This window comes from Suncus etruscus, chromosome 4 (assembly GCF_024139225.1).
Source record: "Suncus etruscus isolate mSunEtr1 chromosome 4, mSunEtr1.pri.cur, whole genome shotgun sequence".
Lineage (NCBI taxonomy): Eukaryota > Metazoa > Chordata > Mammalia > Eulipotyphla > Soricidae > Suncus > Suncus etruscus.
This window is the reverse complement of record NC_064851.1, coordinates 132,175,534-132,183,762: the sequence shown is the minus strand read 5'-3', so window position 1 is coordinate 132,183,762 and position 8,229 is coordinate 132,175,534. Positions and strand designations below refer to the sequence as shown.

The 8,229-nt window shown below is 36.3% G+C and overlaps 1 pseudogene; it reads right to left on the bottom strand.

The window, feature by feature from the left end:
- Nucleotides 1-4,510: 4,510 nt before the first annotated feature.
- On the bottom strand, nt 4,511-4,975 carry LOC126006882 (peptidyl-prolyl cis-trans isomerase A-like; annotated as a pseudogene).
- Nucleotides 4,976-8,229: the final 3,254 nt, after the last annotated feature.

Below are 8,229 nucleotides of genomic sequence, written 5' to 3'. Positions count from 1 at the left end.
TTTATTCCATTCATTTTTTAAGGATCAGAGTACAAAAGTGTTGGATGATGTAGTTGTTTATGATAAAAGTATAATTCTAATATTAATAATTTAGTTAGGTTGGGCCCCAAAGTCTCTAAATTTTGACTTTGTTAATTAAATTCTATTCTATCTGCAGATACATGTTTCATCCCTATAGACCTATTGGGAAAAAAACCTTTGCAATTTCATAGTTTATTTCATACATAGCTCATATCTTTTTTGTCTTCTGTTCTAACAGCTGAGCCCTTTGGGGTTTTGTGTTTATAGTCTGTTATTGTTTCACAGTGATGGTGTCTATATGAATCTAGTATCTGTAATAAGTTATGTTTGTTCTGTCTTTAAAATATCACTGTCCCCCATGAGTTCTTGGAGTTTTTTTTTGTTGTTGTTGTTGTTGCTTCTCTCAGTTATATGTGAGTGTGTGTGTGTGCGCGCGTGTGCATGCGTGTGCGTGTGTGTGTGTGTGTGTGTGTGTGCCTGTCTCAGGTCTGCTGAGGACTTAATTCCTTGGAGGTTTTCATTGAGAGGAGGGAGTTTCAGCTTCAAGCTCACCACTTTACTGCTCTTTCAAGACTCAGTAGGTTGAAGTACTGTTAGTAGTAACGTAGGAGTTTGGCCTCAGGACAATCTTACCTATAAAGAAACCTGCAGTTTCCTGCCACTCTACTTTTAAGCACCGTCATCTGTGGCTCTGATCTGGGAGCTCTGTCTACATTTCTGGTTATTTCTAACAAGTCAAATTCAGGCCCCTACCCAAAATATGCTCTTTATATTGATCTTCTTGGGGTTCAACTCTTGGGTTAAAAACTTTTTTATATTTAAAAAATACTTTGAGGGAACAAATACTTGGAGAATAGAACTACTTCATAATTGTATTTGGGGTTCTAAGTACTATGGATAAGTAACAGGACAAGTGTCAGGGAGTGAAGGCATATGAAATATTTTTTATAATCCAACCACTAGGAAAAAACTAACAGGTACTTGCATCTGAAACAACATATGCACATGTATGTAATAATTACTAAAGTCATTAGTATGATCTATTTATCATTTGCATGTTGCTTAATTTATATCTCAGCCTCAAGTACTAATGAATGCCTTCCATAGACTAAATCTGTAAATTTATAGAAAACATATTTAAGTTGACAAATGAAGCTTGACATTTGGTTATGCCTTAGTAGGCTGAAAACCAAGCAAATCCTATTTCTTTATTTGTTCATTTTGCAATAAGTCTTGACATCACCTTCTCCTCTTTCTGAAATTTGCTTACTTAGCAAGGCACAATGCAGTTTTGATGTGCAATCTGATTTCAAAAGAATTTTTGAGACAGCTAATCTTCTGTACACTCACTGTAATTAAATATTACAGCACAAATGGTACATAAGATACTCATTTTCTTGGGAACCTCTTAGCACCAAAGTGTGAGGACATAAAAAAAGTATAGATTTTCAGAGGGTTTTTTGGGGTAGATTTTCCTGCTTGAACTTTTAACTCTTATAACACCTCAAGCTTCAAAAGAATAAGGCATTATATATCATAGACTGGAAATAACTTTGTTTTTAAATTCTGTCCTAAATTCTCAATTTACTTCATTTTAAATATGTTAATATGATAATCTGATTACTTTCAATTCCTTGCTTCATTCTAAAAATGTACAATAGCAAATGCCATAAAGAGTTGGAGATATTCTTTGTTGCTTATATAGACATCACCAAAATATGTTCTGTAAGAGAATATGGCTGATATTTTTAATGATCTAGTAAAAAATTTCCACCAATGTTCCTTCGTTAATAAACACTTTTCTATGTCTTAAAGTATGAATCATATTGTGGTTTCATAAATTCACAATCACCATTATGTATATAATGCTATTTCTATCTGCTTCAAGATATTTCCAGTAGGATTTGGTAAGTGAATTCAAACATACACATACAAAAGAAGATTTTATGATTATTATTTTTACCAGACTGAGCTACTAAGTTTGAAAAAAAGTGCTTTTCTTGGTCCTGAGGTTAAGGGCCTTGCCTTGAATATGGCTTATGCCTGTTCGATCCCTGGTATCACATATTCTTCTTGGAACTGCCAGGAGCCACTCCTGAGCACAAAGCCAGGAATGACTTTTGAGCAATGATGGGTGTGGATCACCTGCTATCCTCAAAAAAGCTGTTTCTTGAAAAAATAATCAAATACATGGTAAAATCAGAAAGATTACTAATATTTTGTTAGATATATGAAATTATTGTCCCCTTCATTATATGTATTTATGACCCATCTTCATTGGTAACCATTTTTAAGTTCCTGATGGAGTGCTTACAGATATATCCTAAGTGTGAGGGATAAATATGTTAGACAAACATATTTTTTACTCCTTCTTGAAACCACACTAAAGTAAAAACATACTAAGAACATATTCAAAAGACAAAAATATGATTTATCTTCTCTGGGGAAAGAAAATTATAAAAAGAGTATTGGCACAAAGGTTTTAAATCTCAGAAACAGATGTTTACTAACCATTAGACCAATGGGAACACAAATGTCTGCAACACAAAGACCGGAATGCTACATTGATTCCCACCAATGTCGAATTTCTGATGTTAAAAAACGAGAGCATGTAGGTCACAGTAAAGGTTGTTTTGTAAGTTGGATTGACTGAATTCTGCTAAAGACTTTTGTTAATTTTTATAGTAATTTTTAATACTGTGAATTAGTTGCAAATGTATTAGTTTCAGGCATATCAATGTTCCAATGCCAATCTCTTCACCAATGTCCACTTCCTCCTCTAATGTTCCTTGTTTCTCTCCCACTCCCCACTATTCTCCTAAACTAACACTTCCCCTCCATCATATCAGAGTGTTCCTTAATTTACCCCCTCAGTGGCAAGTGTCCTACCAAAGACCAGCTCTCCTGCTCTTCATTTCTATTGCTTTTGGGGTTTTACAAAGTTTCTTTATATCCCACATTTGAAAACATTCTGTGGCTTTCTCTCTCCCTCTGGCTAATGTCACTCAACATGTTACTCTCTAGGTCCATCTGTGTAGCAGCAAACTATTTTCTTTTTCTCACTTCTGAGTCGTTTTCCATTGTAAATATGTATTGTGTAGTCATCTGTCCCTGTTACTTCTCACCTCTTTCTTTCCCCTTCATTTCTTCCCTGTCCTTCCCATACTCAAAGTTGATATAGGTCATCTCCCTTTAGTGCCATGTATTCCCTCATCCTCATTTTATATTCTGCAGATAATTGAGATCATCCTGTTTGTCTTTTTGACGAAACACCTTATTTTCCAGTTTCATTCAAGTTGGAGCAAATTGCATGTTGTCCTCTGCAATTGCATAGAATTCCATTGTATATACACCACACTTTCATTATCCACTTTTCTGTCCTTAAACAGCTGGGTTGATTCCATAGTTTAGCTATTGTGTTGTGTTGCAATGAATAATGGTGTGCATATTCCCTTTTGAATGAATGCCTTTGTATCCTGGGGGTAGATGTCCAGAGGTAGGATTGTTGATTACTATGGCAGCTCAATTCTTATTTCCTCTCTAAGTAGTATTCCATTGTAAATATGTATTAATTTTTTTTTTTTTTTTTTGGTTTTTGGGCCACACCTGGCGGTGTTCAGGGGTTACTCCTGGCTGTCTGCTCAGAAATAGCTCCTGGCAGGCACGGGGGACCATATGGGACACCGGGATTCGAACCAACCACCTTTGGTCCTGGATCGGCTGCTTGCAAGGCAAACACCGCTGTGCTATCTCTCCGGGCCCCGTATTATGTTTTTTTTTAATCTAGTCATCTGTTCTTGTGCATTTGTTCCCAGATTTTGGCTAGCATGAATAGTGCCACAACAAACATAAGAATGCAGATGTCTATTCTAAATCATGCTACTCTGAGAAATATTGTATTTCCTCTCTTTGATAGGGTTTTTTTTTTTGGAGTAGATATTTTTGAGTACTTTATATATTTTGTGTGTATTTGTTGTCAACAAATATGTAATTATATAATATATAATATAAAATATTATATGCTATATACTATATGTTCTATAAAGTAGTTATATAGTATTTAAATATATATAAATTATATAATTTATAATTTACACTTATAAATATATTAGGATAAAACAATCCAAGATGTAAAACTCTAGATTAAAACTTTGATATACTTATTTCTTTTTTTTTTTTTTTTTTTTGGTTTTTTTGGGCCACACCCGGTGACGCTCAGGGGTTACTCCTGGCTATGCGCTCAGAAGTCGCTCCTGGCTTGGGGGACCATATGGGACGCCGGGGGATCGAACCGCGGTCCGTCTCCTAGGCTAGCGCAGGTAAGGCAGGCACCTTACCTCGAGCGCCACCGCCCGGCCCCGATATACTTATTTCTAATTTATTATTATTTCATAATCATAAACAACTATGACCACATGAGAATAAAGTGGTGCTCTCCTGAGCTACAGAAGGAATGGTGATTAATAGAATTATCCACTGTTGTAAACCATTATCTTCTTGCTGATCTAGCCATCCTGGACTCAAAGTGTTCCATGGCTTCCAAAATATTCATGTTCTTTCAACTTGCCAAAAATCACATACTTGTCATCAAACAACTCAACCTTGGCAGTTCAGATGAAAACCTGGGAACCATTTGTGTTGGGTAGGGACATCTGTAGAGACAAGATGCCAGGTCCTGTATGCTTTGAATAAAATTCTCATCATCAAATTTCTTTCCATGCATGAACTTGCTGCCAATGTTGATATGGTGAGTGAAGTCTCCACCCTGGCATATAAATTCTGAGATAATTCTGTGAAAGCAGAAACTTTTATAATCAAATCCTATTTCCCCAATGTCCAAAGTACCAAGATTTTCAATTGTCTTTGTTACTCTGTCTACAAATAGCTCAAAGGAGATGTGGCTCAAGTGCTTGCCATTAATAGTGATGTCCAAGTTCACAACAGGGTTGACCATACCTGCCAGATATAGGAAACTGGTTTGTGGCAGAGTCTGCAAGGGTGAGATATTTCTATACTATCTTCCAGAGATGATGCACCAAAATTTACAGCCTCATCAACAATTAGTCCTCTCCCCTTTACTTATCAACACTGTACCGTATAATGCATTTCTATTCAATCTGTTATATAGGATATATTTATACTGATTTAAGAGTTCAGTCTTAACTTTAAAACAAAACCAATCCTCATTCAGATCTTTTTTCATTACTTTTTTTCTGTTTCGTCTCTCACAAACACCTGTTATTCTTTTTCTTTACAATACTGAATAACTTTATCTTTCCCAGGAAAATATTCACCACCATGCTTTACTTTCTCTGGGTATTAAATAATTACATATGTAGCCATAATTACAAGCATATTCCTGTTTTTAAGATGTTAGCCAAAATATTAATGATGATATAAAAACAACTATTAAAAGAGAGTGGGGGACTGGAGCGGTGACTCAAGTGATAGGGTGTTTGTTTGCTTTAGATGTGCTAACCTAGGATGGATTGCAGTTTGATTCCCCAGCATCCCGTATGATCCCCAAGCCAGGAGCAATTTCTGAGTGCATAGCCAGGAGTAACCCCTGAGGCATCACCAGGTGTGGCCCAAAAAGCAAAAGAGAGAGAGATTGAGAGAATTGTATATTCGTGTTGAGTTTTCATACTGCTGTATTTTACAAAATTTGAGATGCACCAAAAACTCATGAGGTACTAAGAGTTAAAATGCTGCCAGTTGGGGCCGGAGAGATAGCATAGCAGTCGCAAAAGGACGGTGGTTCAAATCCTGGCATCCCATATGGTCCCCTGAGCCTGCCAGGAGTGATTTCTGAGCAGAGAGCCAGGAGTAACCCCTGAGCGCTGCTGGGTGTGACCCAAACACCCATCCAAAAAACAAAAACAAAACAAAATGCTGCCAGTTAATACAACCTGTGAACAGATCTCTAATGTCTGTCTATAAGAGGATAAGAGTGTGTACAGGGTGAACTCCTCAATGCTTGTCTAATCTGTATTGTAAATAATCCATGCCTATGTTATAACCTGTTATATATTATCAATATATAATATATTGTCTATTTTATATATATATATATATATATATATATATATATATATATATATATATATATATATATATATATATATAAATCAAACCCACTCCCCCCGGAGAGGTAGGCCCTAATACCGCTCTGGCACCAACTTGACCCAGGGTAGGTTCATATGACACCCTGATGAGAGGAAACAGCAACAGTCTTTATCTAAGGGCAGGTTGCCCTACTTCATCACCTAATGGTGAGATGAAATCAGAAGACCCTTGTTCTAGGATCTGTGCAAAGACCAATATCACTAATTACATAAGACTGACTTACAACAACTACATCTGAGCAGAAGTTTTCCCGGGAAAGAAAGATTCTAGGCTTCATCCTAGGATCTGTGCCAAAATGAAGATCTCTAATTACAGAGGACTGACTTTGACAACTGTGACTGAGCAGAAAGTTTCCTGACACCATAAAGAAAGACCTTGGGTTTGACAACTAACATGTCCAGAGCCTGTAGTCAGTCTCATGACAGTGTGCTTCAAAGGTAGAGACACCCTGTATCTCAAGGGAATTTCCTTTCTAATTTCCCCAATATTTACTGTGCCTATGCAAAAAAAGCTTGCCACATTGGTCTCCCATTTCTTTTCTTTTTATTTTATTTATATTTATAGCTTCTAGATAGGAGCTCCCACTCCCCCTTTCAATAGAGAACCATAGAACATGAATCATCTTGTTTTGCCTCATATTTCTTTTTTTTGTTTTGTTTTTTTTTGTTTTTCTGGCCACACCCATTTGATGCTCAGGGTTTACTCCTGGCTAAGCGCTCAGGAATTGCCCCTGGCTTGGGGGGACCATATGGGACGCTGGGGGATCGAACCACGGTCCTTTCTTGGCTATCGCTTGCAAAGCAGGCACCTTACCTCTAGTGCCACCTCGCCATTGCCTCATATATCTATGTCTTCTTACAAATCAAGAAAAAAATAGTGGATGGGCCCAGGGACCAATAAGTCTCAGGAGCAATATACCCAAACTACAACAAGCTATACACAAAAGGGACCAGTCCATGGGGCTAAGGGTGGAGTTATGGGATGCATGCTGGGAACTATGGTGGAGGGAGGCCAATACTGGTGGTGGGAATGGTCCTAATTCATTGTCACTATGTACCTTAAATACAACTGTGAAAGTCTTGTAATTTATAGTGGTCTCAATAAAAATGACAAATAACAACAAAAAAAAGGTCATCAAATAAAAAAATATAAAGCCTCTGTAGAAAAAAAATGCTGCCAATTAAAAGAAAAAGCCCACAACACATTCTTTTACTTAGAATTTCCATTTTATACTTTTATTGAAGACGTCTGGGCCACACTTGGTGGTGTTCGGGATTTACTCTGTGCTCAGGGATCACACATGGTGAAGTTCATATGTTGTGCAGGGGATTGAACGCAGTCAATCACATGCAATGCAGGTGCCTTAATCTCTGTATTGTCTCTCTGGTTATAAAATGTAGGGTTGTTAATGTACTCTAAAGAATAGTAAATTTCTAGAAGTTGGCTTGGTAAGATGATGCTTGCAAAATACTAACATTAGTAAAAGGGGGGTTTAAATGTTGGTTTACAATTATTTGAGTAACTAAAACAATCAGTTCTATACTGTAAAATTAAATGCAATCAAGTCATATACAGAATGTCTTAAAAGATTTTCCAGTTCCAATAACCATAGTTCTAAAATGCATTTATTGCTATTACACATTTTGAGAGGCATTACACTATTTCTGTGATTTATTTACAAAAGTAGTATGGATTTAATTTAATTGACATGTACTAAAGGTATAATATTAATGGAGGCTAGGTAAACAAAAAAATTTTCCAAAGTCTAGAGGTGACATTTTTCAAAGACATCATTCTGCATAAATGTATAAAAACAAAGAACAAACTTTCTTGATTCAAGAGCAGGTACATTTATTTTAAGATTACATAATAAGACAGGCTGCAATTCAGTGATACTATATACAAAGAACAAGAACAATAAACTGAAACTGAAGTTAAACAAATTAACATTAAATAATTGGAAAGTATCATAGACCTTTCATTCATGCAGACCATCTCAAAAGTTGATACCACAACTTGTCTAGTTCATCTTTTCAAAGACTAGTTTGTAGAAGGTGAGACTGAGAACAGCACACATGTATC